Genomic DNA, 24,579 nt, shown 5'->3' with positions numbered 1-24,579 from the left:
GATTGGGCACGGAGCTTGGATGATGCTCTGTGGGCTTACAGAACAGCATTCAAGACCCCTATAGGGACCTCTCCATACCAACTCGTGTATGGTAAGGCATGTCACCTGCCCGTGGAACTGGAACATAAGGCCTACTGGGCAACCAGATTCCTAAACTTTGATGCCAAATTAGTAGGAGAAAAATGATTGCTCTAGCTAAATAAGCTAGAGGAATTCAGATTCACAGCTTTCGAAAATGCCAAGCTTTATAAAGAGAAATAAAAAAAGTGGCATGACAGAAAGCTGTCATCTAGAATCTTTGAACCAGGACAGAAGGTTCTGTTGTTTAACTCTAGACTCAGGCTATTCCCCGGGAAACTGAAATCCCAGTGGAGAGGACCATACGTGATTACAAGTGTATCACCATATGGTTATGTGGAGCTTCAAGATATTGATTCTGATAAGAAGTTCATTGTCAATGGACAGAGAATCAAGCACTATCTTGAAGGCAACATTGAGCAAGAGTGCTCAAGGCTGAAGCTAGATTAAAAGCTCAGCAAGGTCCAGCTAAAGACAATAAAGAAGCGCTTGCTGGGAGGCAACCCAGCCATGGGGCAACAATCCTCTAAGCATTTTGCCCTATTTTTATTTTTATTTGTTTATATACAGTTCACTGACACTAAGGTGAGGAATCATTTGTATAAATCCACAGAGTTACAGAAGAACTTGGCACACAAAACAGAGAAAAAGAGCTCACTGGCAAGAAAACACCAGTAAAAGTGTATTTTGGGCGTTCAACGCCCAAAATGGGCATCCGATCCACTTGGCGTTGAACGCTAGTAATGGTAGCAATCTGGGCGTTCAACGCCAGAAATGGGCACCCACTGGACGTTGAATGCCAGTAATGGCAGCAGCTGGGCGTTGAACGCCCAGGAGAGCAGCATTTGGGCGTTGAACGCCCAAAACAGGCAGTGTTTGGGCGTTCAAACGCCAGGATGGCAGGGAGGAGACAAAACTCATTTTTCTTCAAATTTTTTCATTCTAAATCTTGATTTTCATACTTTAATACATGATTTCTTACATAAACATGTTAAGAACCCTGATTTCTAAAATCCCTAATTTCTAAAAACCCTACCTTAAAAATATCAAATGTATTTTAATCCATAAGCACCAGGCCTCTTTGCAAATTCAATCCAACTCTTTTCAAAACTTTTTTTTACAAATCTATCTTTTCAACTCATCAATATCTTTTTCAAAACCTCCATTTTATCTTTTTCAAAATCTAAATCTATCTTTTTCAAAAATCTTTCATATCCTCTCAATTTTAAACTATATCTTCTCTTATCATATCTTCTATCTTATCTTTTCCAAATAAATCTTTTTATCATATCTTTATCTCTTTTTTTTTCGAAAAAAAACCCACCCCCCCTATAAATTTGAGTTCGGCCTCTAAGATCACTACAAGAAAAACACCCATTTAGGTACACTTGAAAAGTGTAGCCAAAAGTGAAAAAAAATGATGCCTTAGGCTACGGCTACGCTTTTTGGGCTACGGCTACGCTTTTTGAGGTGATTCCTATTCGGCCGTTGCCTATTCTCAAAGGCTACGCTTTTCTGCACCAAGGGGTACGCTTTTGGCGTTTGGGAATAGGCTACGCTTTTCAAGTGATGCTGTCCAGGACCAAAGGCTACGCTTTTCAGCTTTCATTTTTTCAGAATAGGCTACGCTTTTCAACACTACTGCATCACTTGTAAAGCGTAGCCACATTGTATACCATAGCTACTTTTTATAAGTGTAGCCTTAGATCCCTCTTTTTTTTTTGTATACTATAGCTACTGTATATAAGTGTAGCCTTAGGTCCCTCATTGTTTTTTTTTTTATTTTCTATATATATATATTCTAATAATTTTTTTTCTAAAACCTAATATTTAGTAATATGATTATATATATAATTCTATTTTTTTAATTAAATTAGTTAAAAATTATAAAATAAAAATAAATACATAATAATACCATACAATATTCTTTAAATAATAAAAATTATCCTTTAACAAAATATATTTATAATGAACTAAAAATATTGGGATGATCATAAATGAGTATTCATACATCTCACTAAATTAAACATACCCATATCAAAATATACATTAGACCACTTAGAATTTACTACTAATAAACTATAAAAAACCAAAATATTGTATCCTACATAAGTATCTTCTAATAAAAGTTATTATCCTTCTGATAGGAGAGAAAAAAATCTTGTTATTTAAATATCTTGTTCGACGGAAGACTGTATTTGGGAGATTTCTGGTTCTTCATCTGCCTCAAATCTTGTTCTGTAGGTTCTGGCAACTACAAAAGAAAAAAATCAAAATTATATAACACTTACTAAACCCCTTAAGGCTTAAATTTGAAAGCATACATAGCACAAAAATGGAAAAAAATAAAATTCACAAACAAAATCAGAAACAAGGTAAAGAAGTGTATATCATACCATTAATGGCCCTGCACAGCCTCCATAGCTCTTTAAACAAATCATCACCAGCCCCATCTGCCACAAAACAAAACACAAACATGTTGGAAACTTTGCATGGTTTTTTTCAGACCAAAAGTTGGAAACTTTTTTCTCTCATTTTTGCATTAAGCTCTTCCTTAGTAACCTCCATGTTCACAAGGCAAAAAGGGTCATTCACTTCATATTGAAAAATTAAAGGAAAACATTAAAAATGAAGGGTCCAACAACATTAGTCAATTGCTAAAAGAACAGAAACATTGCTCTTTTTCAGCTCAACACTCACATTAACCAAACATGGTAACAACAAAACCACATGAAAATAAATAAATAAGTGGGAGATATTGAGCAGAGGAAGAGATATTATTAGATCCATTAAGACTTAAAAGAGTCAACTATCTAAGGTAAAGAGTCAACCATAGTCTCTTGAAACTCAGCTCCAAGATAGCCACTAGAAACATGGAACCAGTTATCCAATAACAAGTAGTTTGCCACAGTACCAGAAATATATAGATAATAATAAGAGACAATCAAGAAGACATGAAAGGAGAGAATGAAGGGCACAGACCTCATTTTGGATCTTGTTGCATAAAGATTCAACCAATTGATTTCTGTCAAATCCCATATTAACCACTTCCTGAAGAAGCTCTTCGTCAATCTGCAAAACCATGATATTGGTGGATTTTGTAAGTGAATAAGTGTGAGTATCAAAATTGTTTAAGGTGGAGTTAATGTCAAAAATAAAAACCAGGCAAATTGATAAACATAAGGACACTATTCTATTCTTTATTAGAAGGTAAGATAAAGAACAAATATGTTCCTTTTGCTTCACTCAAATTTTAACTCCAGTTGGCACAGTCTCAGAGAAAGAACAAACTTTGAAATGCTGAATTCAATGATAGAAATATTTAGGAACATGAAGCTCAATAGTTGACAATAGTTGATAAATTGCCATGAGCCACGAAAATACTGCAGCATATATAATCCACATGCAACAAAAATAATTAACATGAAATCAGTAAACTACTCTAGACAAATGAATAATAGTCCCCATTAGTACTTAATTTTTGTTTATTAGAACATTACCATTTACCACTACAAAGTAAACTGCTGATTAAGAAAGCAACAATCATTCACATACAGATCCAAGAATCAAGCAGCCGACTGGTCAATAAATATATTATGTAGCCTAACTTATTTGAGAATAAGCATACTCAATGAAAAGGTTTCTGCCATTTAATCACCAAATACAGCTAAAATCAATATCTAACTATTCTAACCCTTACCTCTTTGTTGATCAAATACACAAGACTTGTCCCTGTTTTTCTCTTGAGCCCAAACCTTAACCGTTCCAAGAACCAGAATTTTGGTTACGTTTCACAAGGCCATTCGACCAAATTAAACACAGAGGAGAGAAAATCACTCACCTCTCTTTGCTTGTGGTGGTAGTTGTGTTAAAAGAAATTGAATAAACTGGAAAAAATGGAGCAAGAGAATTATCAGAATTTTGAATTAGAGGAGAAAAGAAAGAAGATGAAGTCGCTGTCCTCACCTAGCAAAGAAACTCGAAGAATAGTTGGGTGAGTGGAATGCAGCTCCCTCTTAAGCTTCAGTCAGCTCCCTCCTTGGCCATCATTCTCTTTCTCTTGGTGCTATGATTGATGAAGAGCCAAAAACTTGAAGAACGCTCCTGTTTTTGCTCCCTGGTGCTTTGGCTATTCCTCTGTTCCTTGCGCTCTCTCTACTGTCTGTGAATTCATGAGGGAGACAGACGGAGACACAATGTTATATTATGATTATGGGTATTTTTCTTGTAGTGAGTTCTCCTAATTTCGTCCATTCGAAATGCAGCTTGAATATACACAAACAAAAGTTACATAAGAAGCTTATCGGAGATATAATTCTCTGCAGAATAAATTCAAACACAGATGATTAATAAAAATGCTTCACCATGTGAGAAAATGAATCTTGGAATTACTTTAATTGTCTTTGTTTCTTTTTTTAATTCTTCAATTGTATAATAAGCTCCACTATAAGTGTTGAGCTCTTTCTTTCTTTCAAAAAGAAAAAACCTTGGAATTATAAAGAATGAAGTACTTGATACCATTGTCTATATTCTTGATTGAATAAATATCTTAGGAGCATATTTTCAGTACTTTAAGTACACAAATTAAGAAAGAAAAAGAAATCACCAAATTTACTTTCTAGTTTGCATTGCTGAAATGTACTTGTCCTGTTCTAGTGGAAAAGATCAGATAGCATATGAATTACCAATTTAATTTAGGTGCAAAAATTGTAATTTCATATCTAAAGGTGCGAAAATTAAATTACCAACTTACCTCCTGCTGCAAAGCCTCATCAAGTTCTTGCTTATCATCAGGAGTGATGTCTTTGGCGTACAGCTGAGATAAACAATTCCGGATCCTAAAGAAAGCATTAAAATTCAATTTTAACCATTCTAATTAAGGAGGAGGAGGAGCAAATTAAGGAGCAAATTAATAGATAGATTTGAACCTATTCCATCAAGGGTGATTTGTTTAATATGCCACTAAACAAGTCAATCGGTATCTAAATAGACATGTTACTTGTGCAACTTGGAAGGAGGAGCAAATTACAAGCAGAATGCAACATTCAACTGAGATTGAAGTGCTTGAATAAACTCCAGAAGTACTTACTTGAGAGGATCCTCAGTGCTTTCCCCAACATATGCAACAGCAGCAAAGTGCATCACAGCATCAAACTTATTCTCCAAAAATATTTTATTAACCTGGTAACCAGTTAAGTAGAAAATCTTTCTTCGGTATTCTCCACATACGTTTCAATCAAAGTTAAAAATATGACAACAAAATATTTATAGTGATGAGGAAAGTGGGTAAGGATACAGATGTCTGATCTCCCAAGTCAGCATATATAAATTGAAGCCTTCCTGGTTCTGGAAATAAATTTTGAAGAACTCTGACGGCACCCATATTTCCTCGTGACAGATTGTCCTGCCAAAAAGGAAAAAACAATGTTATGCCTGTCGCAACCACACTGATAAGTGCATTTGATTTTGTCAGAGAAATATTTCATTTTTATTAATAGACATACTACTATAGTGACACGATAATTTTCCTTCAGAAGCCGAAGCGTAGCATGTGAACCAATGTAGCCTGCACCGCCTGTTACTAAAACATGAGTTACCCCAGGTTCGCGAATGGCAAACTAGAAAAGGGGGAAAACAGAAACGAAAATGATAAATTAGCTTGAATAAATAAAGAAAATTAGCTTTAGAGAAGGAAAACTCTTATATCAGGATAGTTCAAAGAAAGAAGAAAACTATAACTGAAAAATATATATATCTTGTCTTTATAATTTTTCCCTTACAAACTATCCCCTTTTCTCCTTCTTTCAACTATCTAGCTGACAAAAGTTGTGAACGGTAATTAAACATAATCAAGCTTCACTCTTTATGGACAAAAAATTAAAATAGTTCATATCATTCATCAATTCATCTCTATCAACAATCTACCACTTTTAAGATATCTTTCAAAGGGTAATAATCAAACAGCTATGAAACTATAATGAATATGCACATCTCTGGTGTGGAGGGGACAAAAAAAGGGGAAAGAAGCAAAGACATAAAAAGCTCTCAAAGAAAACATGTGTAAGATGACTAGCGATTACCGGACTAGTGGAACTCAAAGATGGAGATTGCTTGATCATGATAATGCATAATGCTATTAATCCAGCAGCAAGAAAAACTTTTCCAAGAAAATTGCCTTTCCTTTTCGGGTCAGCATAATCCAAGCCTAAAAGACAGAAAAACATAAACAGGAGAAATTAAATTGAAGAGGCCACATCTATGATAAGCTTAACAAATCCAATGGCATGAAATAAACTACAGAACTAGACAATGATTCGTCGTAAGCAAAAAGTGAAATTTAAATAAGAAAAAATCAACAAGAACAATAACAAAAATAAGAATAATAATTCAGTTGGCACATAGTGAAATTTACATTGGTGATTTTAGTTTTGATCTGGCAGTCCACAGATAAATAACGCAGAATACAGAAGCTAAAACCCCAATTAAAACCCTAAAACCAAAACCCAAAACCTCCCAAATTTCACAGAACCATCATCATCATCGGGCGCTTACCTCGCTTGTTAGGGATCGATGCTTTGCCTCATTGGAAACCTTGATGCTTCACAGTAGAGCAGAGAAGAGGTCGCTAGAGAGCATACAGTTTCTTTGACACTGCACAGAGAGGGCGAGTGAGAGAGAGCAAGTAAGAGAATGAGCGAGAAGAAAAGAACGAGGCACATAATGCTTACTTGGTGAGCGCGGTGATGAATGGCAACGGTGAACAAGAGATGAGCGACGACGAATCGAAGGTGAAAACCCTTGAAGAAGAGATGAGTAGCGGCGACGAATCGAAGGAGAAGGCGCGCGAGTTTGTACAGGTAGCGTGAATTGGTGACGAATCAAAGAAAAAATATTCATTAAGCTCAGTATATAGCGCAGAGATGAGGGTTACTCGATTGAATTGAAAGGGGAAGGACGATGAGAAGCGCAGAGATGACGCTGGTGAGGGCGGCACAGCGACGAGGAGGGGGGCGAAGAGGAGCGAGGATGAGTGGTGAGTGAGAGGGTTTCTGTAGCGAGAGGGTTTCTTCGCGATGGTAAGCTTTGAAGGGTTTCTTCGATGGTGACAGGGTTTCTGAAAGGGGATTGAGATGAAGGCTGAGATGAAGGCTATGTGTGAGTTTTGGAGGGACAAAAATTTCACTAAGTATGTGAGTTTTGCTTTCGGGAAATTAACGAATAAAATTTATCAGTTGTCAAGTTTTTTGCTTTAGATACATTAGGCATCACTTTTGAACTGCACCCAAAACTTAACAAATAGGCTACACTTTAAAAGCGCTTCCTTAGATATAAAAAGTGGACCCATAAATATCAACATTCGGCTACGCATTATAAGTGATTTCTATAATACCTAAGGCTACACTTTTTAAATGATGCCAAAATTGTGTTTCTTTTTCTCTTATAAAAAGGCATCACTGAGAAAAGCGTAGCCTATTCAACTTTTCAAATGTAGCTTAAAAAAAGTGTGGCTGAATGGGTATTTTTCTTGTAGTGGATCATGGCTCCCAAAGGAAAACAACCCACTCCAAGAGGCAAGAAAGAGAGCGTTCCAAAACCACTTTGGAATCAAGGGAAGTTCTTATCTAAAGAACATTCAGACCATTATAACAAAATAATGGGTCTGAGATCAGTGATCCCGGAAGTTAGATTCGATCTGAAAGAAGATGAATATCCGGAGATCCAGGAGCAAATTCGAATCAGGAACTGGGAAGTCCTAGCTAATCCTGAAACAAAAGTGGGAAGGAATATGGTCCAGGAGTTCTATGCTAATATGTGGCAGACTGACAAGCAAAAACTATCTGGAACTGCTTTCTATGAATATCGGACCATGGTCAGAGGAAAGATTGTTCATACCATCCCTGATAAGATCAAAGAGATCTTAAAGCTACCTCAGCTGAAAGACGATCCAGACTCCTTCAACAGGAGAATGATGAGAACAGACAAGGGCCTGGATAAGATTCTAGAGGACATATGTATCCCTGGAGCCAGGTGGACCACCAACACAAAGGGTGTCCCAAATCAACTCAAGAGAGAGGATCTCAAACCAGTCGCCAGAGGATGGCTGGACTTCATTGGTCATTCTCTATTGCTTACTAGCAACCGTTCTGAAGTCACAGTTAAAAGAGCAGTGATGATCCATTGCATCATGATGGGAAAGGAAGTGGAGGTTCATCAGCTGATCTCAGCTGAATTCTACAAAATTGCTAACAAAAATTCTAAAGAGACCAGGTTGGCTTATCCAAGCGTGATTTCTCTGCTCTGCAAGGACGCCGGAGTAAGAATGGGAATAACTGAGTATATCTCAGTTGAGAAACCAATCACCAAAGTATCAATGGAAAAACAACAAGCGCAGGAGGATCCCACCAAGAAGAAAACACAGGAATTTCTCCCAGAAATCCCTCAATCTGAATACTGGGAGTATCTTGAGACGTCTGTCACCAAGATACGGGAAGCTATGGAGCAAATAATAAAAGAACAGAAGGAACACAGTCAAATGCTGACCTATATGTTTAAAGAACAAGAGGAGCAAGGGCGTGACTTAAGGGAATTGAAGCGCTAGAAGTTTTCTCTTGAAGAATCAAGCACCCCACGGATCAGAGGAACACCCATTTTCCAGAACAAAGGTTGTTAAATTCCAATTTCTGCTTTAACTCTGTGATAGTGTCGTTATAGAAGTTCACCTTAGGAGTCATATAGTAGTAATTAGTATCTATTTTGATTTTATCCCCAATTAAGCCATAGTTTATTTTTCTCATCATCAGCAAACATGAATAAAATAGTAGATCTTTTGAATAAGAGGCAATAAAATTTTGAGTTTTAATAAGAGAAATTCTCATTAGTTGCATGTGGTGGCAATACTTTCTGTCTTCTGAATGAATGCTTGAACAGTGCATATGTCTTTTGAATTTGTTGTTTAAGACTGTTAAATATGTTGGCTCTTGAAAGAATGGTGAACATGAGACATGTTATTGATAATCTGAAAAATCATAAAAATGATTCTTGAAGCAAGAAAAAGCAGCAAAAAAAAAAGCAGAAAAAGCTAATAGCCCTTAAAATCAAAAGGCAAGGGTAATAAAAAGGATCCCAAGGCTTTGAGCATCAGTGGATAGGAAGGCCTAAGGGAATAAAATCCTGGCCTAAGCGGCAAAATCAAGTTGTCCCTAACCATGTGCTTGTGGCGTGAAGGTGTCAAGTGAAAACTTGAGACTGAGCGGTTAAAGTCAAGGTCCAAAGCAGAAAGAAGAGTGTGCTTAAGAACTCTGGACACCTCTAATTGGGGACTTTAGCAAAGCTGAGTCACAATCTAAAGGGTTCACCCAATTATGTGTCTGTGGCATTTATGTATCCGGTGGTAATACTGGAAAACAAAGTGCTTAGGGCCACGGCCAAGACTCATGAAATAGCTGTGTTCAAGAATCATCATACTAAAATAGGAGAATCAATAACACTATCTGAATTCTAAGTTCTTATAGATGCCAATCACTCTGAGCTTCAATGGATAAAGTGAGATGCCAAAACTGCTCGGAAGCAAAAAGCTACTAGTCCCGCTCATCTAATTAGAATCTGAGCTTCACTCAAAAAACTCTGAGATATTCTTGCTTCTCAACCTATTAGTCTTCTATTTTATTTGTCTAGTTGCTTAAGGACAAGCAACAGTTTAAGTTTGGTGTTGTGATGAGCGGATATTCTATACGCTTTTTGGGGTTAATTTCATATAGTTTTTAGTATGTTTTAGTTAGTTTTTAGTTTATTTTCATTAGTTTTTAGGAAAAATTCATATTTCTGGACTTTACTATGACTTGTGTGTTTTTCTGTAATTTCGAGTATTTTTCTGGCTGAAATTGAGGGAGCTGAGCAAAAATCTGATTCAGGCTGAAAAAGGACTGCTGATGCTGTTGGATTCTGACCTCCCTGCACTCAAAGTGGATTTTCTAGAGCTACAGAACTTGAAATGGCGCGCTTCCAATTGCATTGGAAAGTAGACATCCAGGGCTTTCTAGCAATATATAATAGTCTATACTTTGCTCAAGGATAGATGACGTAAACTTGCGTTCAACGCCAGTTCTCTGCCCAATTCTGGCGTCCAGCGCCAGAAAAGGATTAAAAGTTGGAGTTCAACGCCAGAAATGGATCCAAACCTGGCATTGAACGCCCAAAATGGCCTTATACACTTGAATTGCTTAAGTCTCAGCCCCAGCACACACCAAGTGGGCCCCAGAAGTGGATCTCTGCATCATCTGTCATAGTCTACTCAATTTCTGTAAACCTAGGCTACTAGTTTAGTATTTAAACAACTTTTAGAGACTTATTTTGTATCTCATGACATTTTAGATCTGAACTTTGTACTCTTTGACGGCATGAGTCTCTAAACTCCATTGTTGGGGGTGAGGAGCTCTGCTGTGTCTCGATGAATTGATGCAAGTATTTCTGTTTTCCATTCAAACATGCGTGTTCCTATCTAAGATATCCATTCGCGCCTAACTATGGAGAAGGTGATGATCAGTGACACTCATCACCTTCCTCAATCCATGAACGTGTATCTGACAATTACCTCCGTTCTACATCAGATTGAATGAATATCTCTTAGATTCCTCAATCAGAATCTCCGTGGTATAAGCTAGATTGATGGCGGCATTCATGAGAATCTGGAAAGTCTAAACCTTGTTTGTGGTATTCCGAGTAGGATTCAGGGATTGAATGACTGTGACGAGCTTCAAACTCGCGAGTGCTGGGTGTAGTGACTGACGCAAAAGGAGGGTGAATCCTATTCCAGCATGATCGGGAACCTCAGATGATTAGCCGTGCTGTGATAGAGCATTTGGACCATTTTCACAAGAGGAGGGGATGTAACCATTGATAACGGTGATGCCTCAACACACAGCTTGCCATAGAAGGATGTGCATGCGTGAATCAGAGAACAAAGGAAAGCAGAGATTCAGAAGACAAAGCATCTCCAAAACTCCAACATATTCTCCATTACTGCATAACAAGTAACCTTTAACCCATGCTCTCTTGTTTATTCGCAATTCAACTGATAAATATAATTGACTTCCTGACTAAGAATTGCAAGATAACCATAGATTGCTTCAAACCAACAATCTCCGTGGGATTCGACCTTTACTCACGTAAGGTATTACTTGGACGACCCAGTGCACTTGCTGGTTAGTGGTATGAGTTGTGAAAAGTGTGATTCACAATTTGTGCACCACACTCCTAACGTTGATAGTGGTAAATTGATATTGATATCAATAATTAATTTCTATAATTATTTTTGTACTACTAAAGGTTATATATAGTATTTTTTTTGGGTTCGTGAGTCTAAATCTAAGAGACAAAGTATTTTTTTAATTTGTTATTCTTCTTTGATTGAGAAATTGTTTCCAAAGAGTTTTGTAAGTCACGTTTAAGTCTCATTCCCTCCACGCTTTCTACGTTTTCCCAAAAATATTCGAAGTGGAGCATGTAATGAGATTGAATTTTCTCAATTTAGGTTCAATTTTAGAAAATTCATGTCATATTTGAAGATGCAATTTCAAAGATTGGTACTATATTTAAATTTTCTTCTCTTAAGCTTTTTGTATTAAAAATAATTTTATAACATATTGTGATTTTTTTAGAAACTACCAGCCTTTTGGTGCATCAATGCAATGCCATTGAGAAAAATAAAGGTCAATTTAGTTTGACAATTTTAACAAGAAGATGGTCTGAATTTGTACGGATTCTAAATGTTTGATCTTATGATGTTATTTTGGTTGGTTGTCATTACTAGAATGACTCTAATCTATAGATTAAATATTATTTAAATAATTTAGTTCTAATATTTGTATTTGATTAAATTAGGTTTAAAGAAATTTAAATTGTTGCCTCAATTTATATATTGTGACTATTCTTTTTAGATATGTTATTTTTAAATTTTTTTAATACGAAATTTCTTTTTTTTTATTATTTTTAAGTTTATTCTTTTTGGATATATGTATCAACTTTTTTTTATTTTTTTATTTCAGATTAGTGATGTAATTTTTAAGAGAAGTGTAATTCATCAATAGATTAGAGTGATTAATTAAAAGTTTAATTATATTACGTGGACACAAGACTGATTAATTAAGATTAAATCGTGAAAAAGAAAAAAGACTCACAATACGTGATTTTGCTAATTATATATAGAAATACGTGAAAGAAAAGAAAAATTAAAATATCACCATTTAAAATAAAAATGGTTAATCAAGCGTATGAAAGGGGATTGAGAAATATGCATGGATATAAAAAATAAAAAAATATTGTACGATTGTAGAATAAAAAATAATCATATATATAAGAAATAATCATAACAAAAAAATTAATATATGTGACTTAAATGTTTTTATGTACAATTATATATGTACACATAAATAAAAAAATATTTAGAATTATTTAATAAAATTAATATATACGTATACATAAATAAAAAAATTACTATAATTTATGAAGATTACACATATAATGACATTAATAATAAAGAATAAAAAAATTATCGAATGATTGTAGGCTCAAAAAGAAATAATTATGATAAGAAAATAATTAATATATGCAATTTAAATATATCTATATACAATTAATATATATGTATAAACTAAATAAGAAAATATTTAGGATTATTTAACAAATTAAATATATTCTGAGAATAAGAAAATCATTAACTAAATAATTAATATATACATATAAATAAATAATAAAATTATTATTATTTATGAAGATTATTATGCATATGATGGTGTTAATGGAATAACAAAATTATTGAATGATTGTAGACTCAAAAAAAATATTCATAATCAGAAAATCAAAAAATAATTAGCATAGGTGACTTAATATATATGTATACTTAAATAAGGAAAGATTTAAAATTATTTAAACAAAATAAATAAATATATCCTACCAATAAAAAACCATTGACTAAACGATCAATATATACTGGTAGAATAAATAAGAAAACCCTTAAATAAAAAAGAAATAGTACGTTTTTTATTTTCGGAATAAAACGTAAATAATTATAATATAATGATTTATTTAATTATTAATATTTATAATCGTTGTTTTAATCATAAATTTAGATAAAAAAAGAATATTAACAAAAATGATTAATAACTATATTAGAGTTGTTACACTTAATACCAGATTAGAAAAAAACGAACGCATAACATGGTACTTTTCTATTAATCAAATTATTACAATTCAAATTAATTTTAATAAAATAATTTAAAATTATAATTTCAACCTAATCACGTGCATGGTACAAGTTATTGAACAATTTATTATTATGTGCATGGCACGGGTTATTAAATAATTTCTCATATATTTTTTTCTCCGAAATAAAAACACTATTTTTACCTATAATTATTATTCTTTATCAAATCTTTTATTTAAACACTATTATTATTTATTAATTCTTTTTCTTTTTATTTCTCACATTTATTAAAAATTTCTTTTCAATATTTTAGGTATTAATTATTGTTATTTAATTTACTTATTTTAGGTATTTAATTATTAAAAGTTTAGGTACTAATTATATCCCAATTGTGATATTAAAACTTTGAATATGATCTCAATTCAATTTTGGACAATACCGGAAACAAATATTTTGGGTATTAATTATACGATCCTATCAATAGTATCACCTATAGTAGATTATACGACGAGAAAGTATAAAAAATAAAGACCAGAATTATAAGGCTATAGAAAGTTCTATCCAAGTTTAACAAGAACAAGACGTCTTACATAGAAATAGTTCTAATAGATGATAAGATTAGTTGATTCTTTTACTAAATTTTTTCAAGTAATGCTAAGTTCAGTTTATAAATGGAGTTTAATATACACCAACAGTGTAAAATATTTTACACAGTCGTGCAGTCACATCCGTTCTTCTGGATGACCATTCACGCGGTCAATGTGAAAGGTAGTTATTTTTACTGATGTGTCATTACATAATTCGATGCACGTGTAAAACTACTTTATACTGTCAGTGCATCAAAATTAAATTCTTAAAAATATTTATAGTTCGTATTTTAAGTTAATTTTATAAGTATACCATTTCACAAGTCAAAGACAATTCTTTTTAATAGCTTTGTAGATGCTAATAGCTTTTATATTTAATTTGTTTTGTAGTACAATAAAATTCATTGTTCAATCCAGAATTATTTGATAAAAATGTTTGAGAATGAATTGATAGAAAGGAATGTCTATGTCTTCTCAAATTTTGAGATTTAGGAATCAAACGGAATTTAATTTTTTATATTATTCACTCATTTGTTCTTATAATTTCTTATATTATTCACTTATTTGTTCTTAATTTGGTACTTTTAATTTATTTTTTTTTGTTCAGTTAAAATATTAGATGTTATTGGACTCTTAACTGAAGAAGAAAAACTTATATTATGGTCAAAAATAAGGAGAAATGATCAGTACATTGTGATTGATCTTTATGATTTGCAGTATGTAAAATTTTAATATTTTAATGTGAATATTTCTTTTAGTAATAATTATGTGTTGTAGTGCAAAATCTTTTTTTTTCTTTATATATTACTACTTATTTCTTTTAATTCTCGTTTTCATTCATAAATGAGAAAAAAATAACATGCACACTGTGATATCAATTTACAATCTAATTACTTGATCATCTATGTGATCACCGAACAACTGAATATATAATTATTCTCTAATTTACAAAATTAAACAAAGACATTGGTAAACATATTAGTTTAGCATTTATTTATATATTTTATTTATTTATGTTATATTTGTAATCATATTATATCTATTTTTATCAATAGTTTTTTAAAAAAATATCGTTAGTGTTAGCACATGGTGTATTAAATAAATTGAATGATAGAAACACGTAACTATTTTCTTTTTCAATCAAGATTCAGAAAAATACTATAACGTAGACTTGAAATAAACTACTAGAAAACTAGTTATTACAGATGGATATTTTCGATGGATTTTATCCCACAAAAATACAGACGGAATTTCAGAGGAATTTTTTGTCGGAAAACAAAAAAAATGAATTGGCATAAATTACAGATGGAAAAGAGAATCCGTCGATAATTCTGTCAGAAAAATTAATTTTTTTCGTGGGAAATGGTTACAAACGGAAAATTCGTCTGTAATTAAGTGGACAAAAATGCTGCATTTTATTAAGTTATTATAGATGAAAAATCTATCTGTAATTTAAAATTTTCCGTCGAAAATAATAAGCTAAACCTACCATTGCCCGAGCTCCTTTCACAGCACACAAATCAAACGAGATAAACCTAGCATTCCTCGCCCTTCTTCTCCGTCAACAGGCTACTTCTTCTTCTCCTTTCCTCACCCACAGCGCCACTACCGGCCATCCTAACCACCGCAGCTACCTTCTCCTTCTTCTCCTCTTTTTTAAACACTGAACCAGTAGAAGATAGCCCCTGTCTCTCTCGTTCTTTCTCGTTCGCAGAAGAAAGCAAGCTCAAGCTCCACCACCGCCGTGCCTCTCTCTCTCCTTTTATCCTCTTCAGTTCTTGCTACATCTATCATCTCTTCCAATGCTACAGCCATCATCTCCTCCAGTCAATGCCGCGGCTACCTTTGCGCAAGCCCTAGCTCCGTGACGACCAAAATTGGTTCCATCGTCAGCCGCGGTTCCACCTCTCTCTTTCCCCCTGTTCGAACCGTAGAGACCTAGGCATCCTTCTTTCCCTCTGTCCTATTTTGATTGTCTCTGCTTCCAGGTTTTGGGTTTAAAATTCTTTTAATTTCTGTTGAGTTCAGTTAATTTTGTTTAGTTAGTTTGATTTTAGTAATTATTTTAGTTAGATTTATTTTCTGATTAGTAGATTTTTAGGTTGTTAAAATAGGATTAGATTAGGTTTTGATTCTGAATAGCTGAAAAATATTTAGATTGTTAATCTGGATTGCTAAACATTGCTGAACATTGTTAATATGAGCTTGATGAATGTTGTCTGAAATTTAATTCAGTTAATGGCTTCTTCTTTGGTAATGCTTCTTCTCGATAGTTTTACATTTGGAGTATTAGCAGAATTGTATTTTTGCTTATCTATTCAACCTATTTTGTTTAATTTATAGATAGATAGTTATTATGAGTTCTCTGTTGTTCATGAGATATGTTAAACTAAGCAATAAAAAAAATGGAATAATAGGTAAAATTCCTTTGCGTTATGATTTTAGTTTGTAGATTTGTTCCATAATTGATACTTTTGCTTGAACAACATTTTGTATTGCAAAAACTTCTCTATTGTTCAAGCTATTTTTTCATCTGTTATATCTTTTTACCTCCTCATGAGATCAGATATTAAGTTACTCAACTTCGCTTCATTGGATGCTGCATTTGGTAAGAACATCTGCATTTTGATCTCGCCTTCATCATCTACTGGTTGGATTGCCCGTGTTGTAAAATCTAGAATTGTGATTGATGATGCTGAGAACTGATGTTGAGGTATTGAAGAAGATCGTTGAATTCTTAAAGTTGTAATTTCTATATCCATATGATGTAATTTTGGTTAATTTGTAATTTCTATTGATCCTTCTTTGTACCGTGGTGGTTGTGATTGAGATCTGGAATTTGATTCTTCTTCTTTTAATTCTTCTCTGCTAACTTGTTCAATTTCTATTTTGGGCTTAATTTCTTCTTCTTCCTCTTTTCTTTCTTGAATTTTATAAAAAGTAGGAGGAGGTGAGCATTTACAAGCTTTGCTGGTTGGTGAAACAGGACCTACAGTTCAAGATCCTTCTCTCATCTAGGTCCCCTATAGTCGTTAATTGAAGTTTAAAAGTAAGAAAGTAAACAAAAACAACCCTCCTTCCCCCAAAACACATACACACATCATGACTCATGAATATTATTGATCAATTTACTGAAATTATTGTTTTGATAGGAATGAGTTTCAGATAAGTTTGGGAAATTTGCTAAGAGAAAGTTGTTTGACCACCAACAGCCTTGTCTTTGACCATTCTTCTACACTTCTCATTTTCCTTTGCTAGTTCACCAAAATCAGATCATCATCGGAGTCTTGCTCAACAACATCCTGGACTCCTAGTTCTAGTTAAACACTTTAACAGACTCATCCATGCACTCAGTCCAGCAAGATTCTTTACATTTTTTTCTTTTATACTAATTTATAAATCCTAATCACTAGTTTAATTTGATTCCATCATTATTATTGGTCTGTTAATTAAACAATTTGGATATTAATATACGTATATGCTATGGCCTATGCAGTGATATATTCAACCTCGTGGGTTGTCTCCTGGAGCTAGCTATGGTATGCTATGCTACCAACCATAATGCTTTAATTTCTTGTGGTTGTGGCTCTAACTTAGCTTGTTTTGGTATTTTGTTGCACTCTCTTCTTGTAATTTGGATGGCTCGTGAAAACGAACACAGTTGCCCACACAATACTACACAGCTCTGGTAATAATTAATAATTAATAATTAATATGAAAGCATCAATTTTAATTTCCCCAAGTATCCACTATATTACTAATTTCAATGTGTAAGACTAATTCATCTGGAATGATTTTATATTGTACTCATTGTATATATATATAAGCACTTGTTCTGATATATTTCACTCTCAGATTCCAATAAATGCACCTGGTTTGATTGAGTATAGGTGCCATCCCTATTGGTACCAAAAGTATTGTCCATCACATGAGTATGATAATACAGCTCGCTGTTGTAGTTGTGAAAGATTAGAGGTACTCACTTCACTCTTGATTGCAACAACTTTTCCAACTTGTTTCCTTTCTCTGATCCTTTGTTTTCCTTCTCAAAGTCGCGCAACGAAAATTATTATAGACTAGATGATGGACGGATTTTGTGCTTTGAGTGAATGGAATCTGCTATAACAGATACTGGTGAATGTGAACCTCTATACCATGCCATCAGAGATTATTATGAAGGGATGAACATGAGAATAGATCAGCAAGTTCCTATGCTTCTTGTGGGTAGAGATGCACTTGATGAAGCCATTGTTGGGGAGAAGAATGTAAAATTAACTATCAGAATTCACTCTTTTCTTTTTTTTCTCAATCATAGAATTAATTTAAGTCCTCTTACTCTATTTTATTTATCTTCTTGCAGGGTTTCCATCATTTTCCTGAAACAAGGGGTTTGTGCCTCTCAGAAGAGCAAACTGTCATCAGTGTATGATTGTTTAGAAACACTTGCTTGTTTATGGTTTTATCTTATTAGAATGTGTTTATCAATCTCTACTAATCATGATTTTGTTACTATACTTTCAGGTACATAGATGGCCAAAAATGGGAGGGCATAGATTCATAGGAATGAGAACTCAACATCAAAAGCAGACTAGAAAATGTGAAGTTACAGCTATTCTTGTTCTTTATGGTCTTCCAAGATAATTAAAAAAATCATACATACACATATTGGACAACCTTGTAACAGCTGTTGACACTATTCACCTGACACATGTTACTCACAGGTGCAATCTTAGCCCATATTTGGGGCATATGGGGAGGTCAAAGAGGTGACAATTTATCCGTCTTTATTTGTTTACACACTTGTCATATATCTTTTGAATATCACATTAATGATTTAAAATAACTACAGATACAGGAAACGTCTCACAAAGGCCATCACAAGTTTATTGAATTTTATGATGTGAGGGCTACAGAAGCAGCACTAAAATCATTAAAAAGGAGTAAAAGGTGCTTGGCCTTTTTCAACTAGAGATCATGGATGGCTGATATCTGACTGCACATCTGAAGGACTAAAAGTAATTATTGATTGAAAAAAAGTAGAAGAAATTGAACTTGTTTAATTTATTCTGCCACATTGCTAAATATGCTACTTTCAGGCTGCTCTATTACTTTCCAAAATTTCACCGAAGATTGTTGGTGAGCCAATTGCAGGTAATAGACTCGTCTTGGCTGAAGCTAGATTATCTGAATAGTTTGAGCAAATAAATCATTGATAGATTGGTGGAAGAAGATCTTTATTTTATCTTTTTCTTTCTTGTAAAGATATCATATCCTCTCTATTTAACCTTTTCTTTCTCATTAATTTGTTCATTTTTTCTATTAATATTTATTTATTTATTTATTTTAAATATCTTGTTTGTCTGACTGTGATCCACGGTGCATGAGCAAATAGCTTCCTTAAAATTTGTTGAATCTGTTTGAAGAATCAATGTTATTATCTAGAGATGTATTTATTAATTTTCTTTTCCCAACTCTTCAGAACAAAGATGATGGCTTTGCAACATATGAACTCACACGATCATATAGATGGCTAGAGGTAACTTTCTTTTATGAATAATTAGAAATTAGCCTACTTGAATTACACCATGTGAATAATAAAGTATGAAAATCTGCTAGTGTAGTCAAGTCTCCCTCTGCCATCTTTCCCTAAAATTCATTTCTCAATTCGTCAAGCACATGTATTTGAAGTTATGCCACAAAAGCTACAACTTTGAAATTGTTGTTTGTGAACAAAATGTTTTGGACTTTCTTCTAGATTTTGGAATTACAGCTGACGAGTTGATCCTGAAAATTTAGGAAGTTGATTTTGGATTTAGATTAGATACACACTTAGATGAATGCTTTCTCTTGCAGATAATAAATCCAGCGGAAACTTTTGGTGATATAGTTATTGATTATTGGTAAGCTATCAAATGCTTGTTCATTATAACTTTTTGCATTCCTCTTCCTATCCCTTAACCCATCATTTGAATATTTTAATATTTCTATTTGCTATATGTTATAGTTATGTGGAATGTACATCAGCCTCTTTGCAAGCATTGGCATCATTTCGGAAATTATATCCCATACATCGCCCAGACGAAATAAGCCGCTGTATTAAAAAATCCATTGCATATATTGAAAGCATTCAAGCTTCAGATGGTTCATGGTTTGCTACTCTCTTTTTGGAAACCACTATTTTCAAGTTTTTTCTATTCATTTGATAGTTGATTTATGCATGTTGTGGTTTCGACCTCTTGCTTTAGCATGGATGGAACTGTTAGTTTAGTAGACCTCTAAACCACTCAAATCTGCTTAACAGGTATGGTTCATGGGGAGTTTGCTTCACCTATGCCGCATGGTTTGGGATAAATGGGTTGATTGCTGCTGGAAAGAGTTACAGTGATTGCCCAGCCATTCGCAAAGCTTGTGAATTTCTGCTGTCTAAGAAGCTTTCAAATGGTGGATGGGGAGAGAGTTATTTGTCTTATCAAAACAAGGTTAATTTTACTGTTTCTAAATGTTAATATCATTTATTTTTCTTCTTATAATTTAGAAATCCCTAAAACTACGAAGCATTTGCTTGTAGGAGAGTCTTTTCCGAGTAGTGCATGCATAAACATGATAAAGAAGTTGCTGAGATTATAACTTTCTGGGAAGTGTGTAGGAAGGAAAGGAGAGAGTATAAGATGATGAATTTTATGAAACTGATACAATTTTCATATAACGTATTGCATTTTGTTTATAAGTAACATTCAGTTAGAATACTTTATTACTTTCAGGAATCTAAAGGCTGAGAGTTATAACTATTTTTCTCCCAATGTCTATTTTTCAGGTGTATTCAAATCTTGAAAACAATAGGGCTCATCTCGTAAACACATCGTGGGCCTTGCTGGCTCTCATTGCTGCTAGACAGGTATATACAACAAAATATTTGCTACTTTTGTGCTGCTTCCATGGTTTTGAAATGATTAGTTTATTATTGCACCAAATCCGTTTGATGTTGAGTTTAACATACCTGTGGCCAATTCTCCACCTGGTAGGTTTCTAAGCTATTGAATATCCTTCATGATGTTGGTATCTCTGGCCACCACTGTTTTGATTTACACTATTGATTGTTATTATTATTACCTTTATTATTTAAGATTTTTGTACTTATTATTTTCGACTCCTCTGTCGCTCTGTTTCGGACTCACTCATCACTATCATTGTTGGACAATTTCAGAAACTGAAAAGCAGATCTTTGATGCTATCTTGGAAAGGAAATTAGATCTAGAAAGTGCACCATGGCCTTCTATTTCACCATGTATATCCTTTGTACTTATTCTTTTTGTTGAATGATCATACTTTGTTGTTGATGACCTGCAGATACACCTCAAAAATGTTATTAGCTGCTATTGATGAAAAGCACAAGGGTACCTATGATTTTTTCTATCTACCAATCGACTTTAAGGTAGAGAGCGCCTTTCCTATAGTCTCCATTTAAACTAGTGAAGCTTAATTAATCCTTTTCCCCTTTTGATTTCAGAATAAATGCAATGTGGGATACGCATTTATCAACATGATGTCGGCATCACACATTATTCCATTCTATGAGGTTATTAGTTTTTTGTGCATATTTCTCATTGTAACTAATGTGTTTGATTATAAATAATGTATTTGATTTTGCAGACATTTAATGGGAAGAAGTGGGAGAAGTTTAATAGTGAAAAAGTTGCTTCCCTGGCATATGCACGAATCCAAGGAAAGGTTGCACTGGTGAACCACTTCCAGAATTCAATTTCTACACACTGCCAATGAGCTGTAGAACTTTAAAAAACAGAATCTTCTTTTGTTTTTGATGTAGTATAGTTGGACAATACATTGAGTTTATATTTTGAATCATAGTTGATGTATCAATACATTTATTGATGTATGGTTGTTACTTATTATTATAGTTGATGTATTAATATACTTTGTTTATATTTTAAATTATATTAACTTGCTTGTTTATAGTACTTTTCTTTTGATTTGATAATACAATGAACTTGTTTAAATTTATATTTATTTTGTATAAAAACATGTTTATTTTGCAATGAAAAAATTAAAAAAAAAATTCTATTTTATCTTACTGACGGATTTACAGACGGATTTTCTGTCTGTATTAAGAGTATGGGATGGTATTCCAAGGCTCAAATTACCGATGAAAAATCCGTCGAAAAATCTGTCTCTAATTACCGATGAATTTTCCGATGAAAAATCTGTCTGTAATTACCGACGGAAAATCCGTCGAAAAGTTCGACGTTTCAGGAAAATGGAGGGGAGAATTTATCGAGGGAAAATCTGTCAGTAACTGGTAAAAATCCGTCGGTAAATAATTTCTGACGAGGCTTTTACAAAGGGACAAAATCCGTCAGTAATTTCGTCGGTAACCAAAAATCAGTCTGTAATATGGACCAAATCTACTGTAAATCTGTCTGTATTAAGCCATTTTCTAGTTACAATATCAGTATATTAATAGTGAAGTGGAGAAAAAAATGTAATATCATATCAATTTTTTTAAAATCATAATTGTAATTTATGATTGAAATTATAATTTAAATATTTTAAATGGGATAATTTCATCTAGAGAATTCATAATTCAAACATAATTTTTATACACTTAATAGTTACCTTTGAGTTAATACACTTAATACCATATTAAAAAAAAGAAAGAACAATACACATCATATTACTTATTTATTAATTAAATTATTATAATTTAAATTAATTTTAATAGAATAATTTAAAATTATAATTTCAATCTTATCACGTGCATGGCACGAGTTATTACACTTATAATAATACTATAAAAAAAATTTGATTTTTTTATACCGTAAAATTATAAAATAACCATCTATATACAAAATTGTTAACATGACACGAATGCAAAAGATAATATAGCATAAATTCATTCTATTATATGTTGGTATTGATTTTTAAAGTAAAGTCACAAATAAATTTTTAAAAATTTATATTTTAGATAGATTATTTTAAAAAAAAATATTAATAAATTTTTCTATAATAATAAACGTGAATAAGTTATATTTAAATTAAAATCTTCTACCATAAAAACTAATTTGGTAGTAATATATCAATGTTTGCTATATATTGTGGAGGACTTTATTGATTTTTTTTATAAATTAATATATTTAAAGTGTAAATTTTCATAGATTTATTAATATTTTATTTTAATGTTTATATAATATAGATAGATTGATAAATAGATAGTTAGATAGATTCCATGATTGATGTCATTTATTCATTTTTTTTATTATAAAAAACCTTACATATATATGAATAAATGCTCAATCTATCGTGTATGGAAGTTCTATTTGGTGATGCCGACAGTTTTCAATTCTTGTGTGGTTAGTTTGACATCGTTTGATATTCCTAATATGGGACGGAATACATGAAATAATCAAAAGGTAGTGTCACAAATAATAATTCTTAATATTTGTGCAATATGGTCATTAGAAATTTTCTTCTACTTTGTGAGTGGATTGTTGGTGAGTTTGAAAGCCAAAAAGATGATACTATTATTTGAGTGAGTGATCGTGGGATAATAAATTATGGGTATTATATTTAACAAATTAGTTATTGACTTGTCGAGTTAGGGAATAATGCAGAAAAAAAAAAAATGAACCTATAAGTTCAAATATCCAAGAATGATACTTTTTCAAAAGTCGTCACAAATTTTTCTCAGGCTTATTCAATCATTGTTATCAAAATCGGACCAGATCGACCGATTCAACTGAAAAATCGGTGAACCTGACTTTATACCGGTCTGGTCCAATAATTGGATCGCACAAAGTAAGGAATCGGTGCGAACCAATCAAACCCAGAGTGAACAGATAGAAACCAGTCAAACTCGGTAAAGACCGATCCGACCGAACCGTTTCAATTTCAAAATTTCCTCAAAATGAAACAGATGGGGTTCAAAGCCCCCTCCTGCAAAGAGATAAATAGTAGCCACAACCACCCAGCTAATTTACTTGTTACTATTATATATGCAAATTAAAATACATATTGATATCTTTCAGCAAATAATTTACTTCTATTTAATTTATTTTAATTTTAATTATAAGTTCACTCATTCTTAAATTAATTATATTTTTATTTAACAATAATTATAAACTCACTTGTTATTTTCCTTTCATAATTATATAATATCTATTAATATTATTTTTCAATAAATATTTGTAGTATATAATAGTAAAATAGATATAAACTAATTAATAAATGATTAAAATTCAAAAATAGTAGTTATTTTAATATAAAAACAAAATAAAAATATTTATGATAGAATAAAATTAATAAAATACTTATTGTTTTTGTTCCATATTGTTTAGAATAGCTAGATATTTTTAAAATATTAGTAAAAATATGTATTTTAAATTTTTAATTCTAAATTTTTGACTATATTTTGTTTTTTATTTACATAGGACCGGATCAATCGGTTCAACCAGTGACTCACCAGCTGAACTAATGACCCAATGACCCAATAACTTGACCGATTCCATCACCAGTTCGATTACCGGTTCGATTCTGATAACTATATATTTAATATTTTATTTTTCTTAAAGACCTATAAATTCATAGGAAATTTTTTTAGAAACTTACTTATCCTATGGCTCTTTTAATTATATATTATCACAACAATAAGGTCAACTTCTTTGCTCAGTATACTTGATTTCTCATACAAATCTAAGAAGG

The 24,579-nt window shown here is 32.6% G+C and overlaps 1 long non-coding RNA gene and 1 pseudogene across 1 annotated transcript; both read left to right on the top strand.

The window, feature by feature from the left end:
• The first annotated feature begins 6,821 nt into the window (after positions 1-6,821).
• On the top strand, positions 6,822-18,756 carry LOC140180128 (protein DA1-related 2-like; annotated as a pseudogene).
• A 2,429-nt stretch (positions 18,757-21,185) lies between these two features.
• Positions 21,186-21,625, top strand: LOC112757106 (uncharacterized). Its single transcript, XR_011873624.1, has 3 exons — positions 21,186-21,298; positions 21,374-21,442; positions 21,517-21,625. It is a non-coding gene; the product is annotated as an uncharacterized lncRNA (long non-coding RNA).
• Positions 21,626-24,579: the final 2,954 nt, after the last annotated feature.

This window comes from Arachis hypogaea, chromosome 16, assembly GCF_003086295.3.
Source record: "Arachis hypogaea cultivar Tifrunner chromosome 16, arahy.Tifrunner.gnm2.J5K5, whole genome shotgun sequence".
NCBI classification, from domain to species: Eukaryota; Viridiplantae; Streptophyta; class Magnoliopsida; order Fabales; family Fabaceae; genus Arachis; species Arachis hypogaea.
Note: the sequence above shows the minus strand (reverse complement) of the source record. Positions and strands in the feature narration are given on the sequence as shown.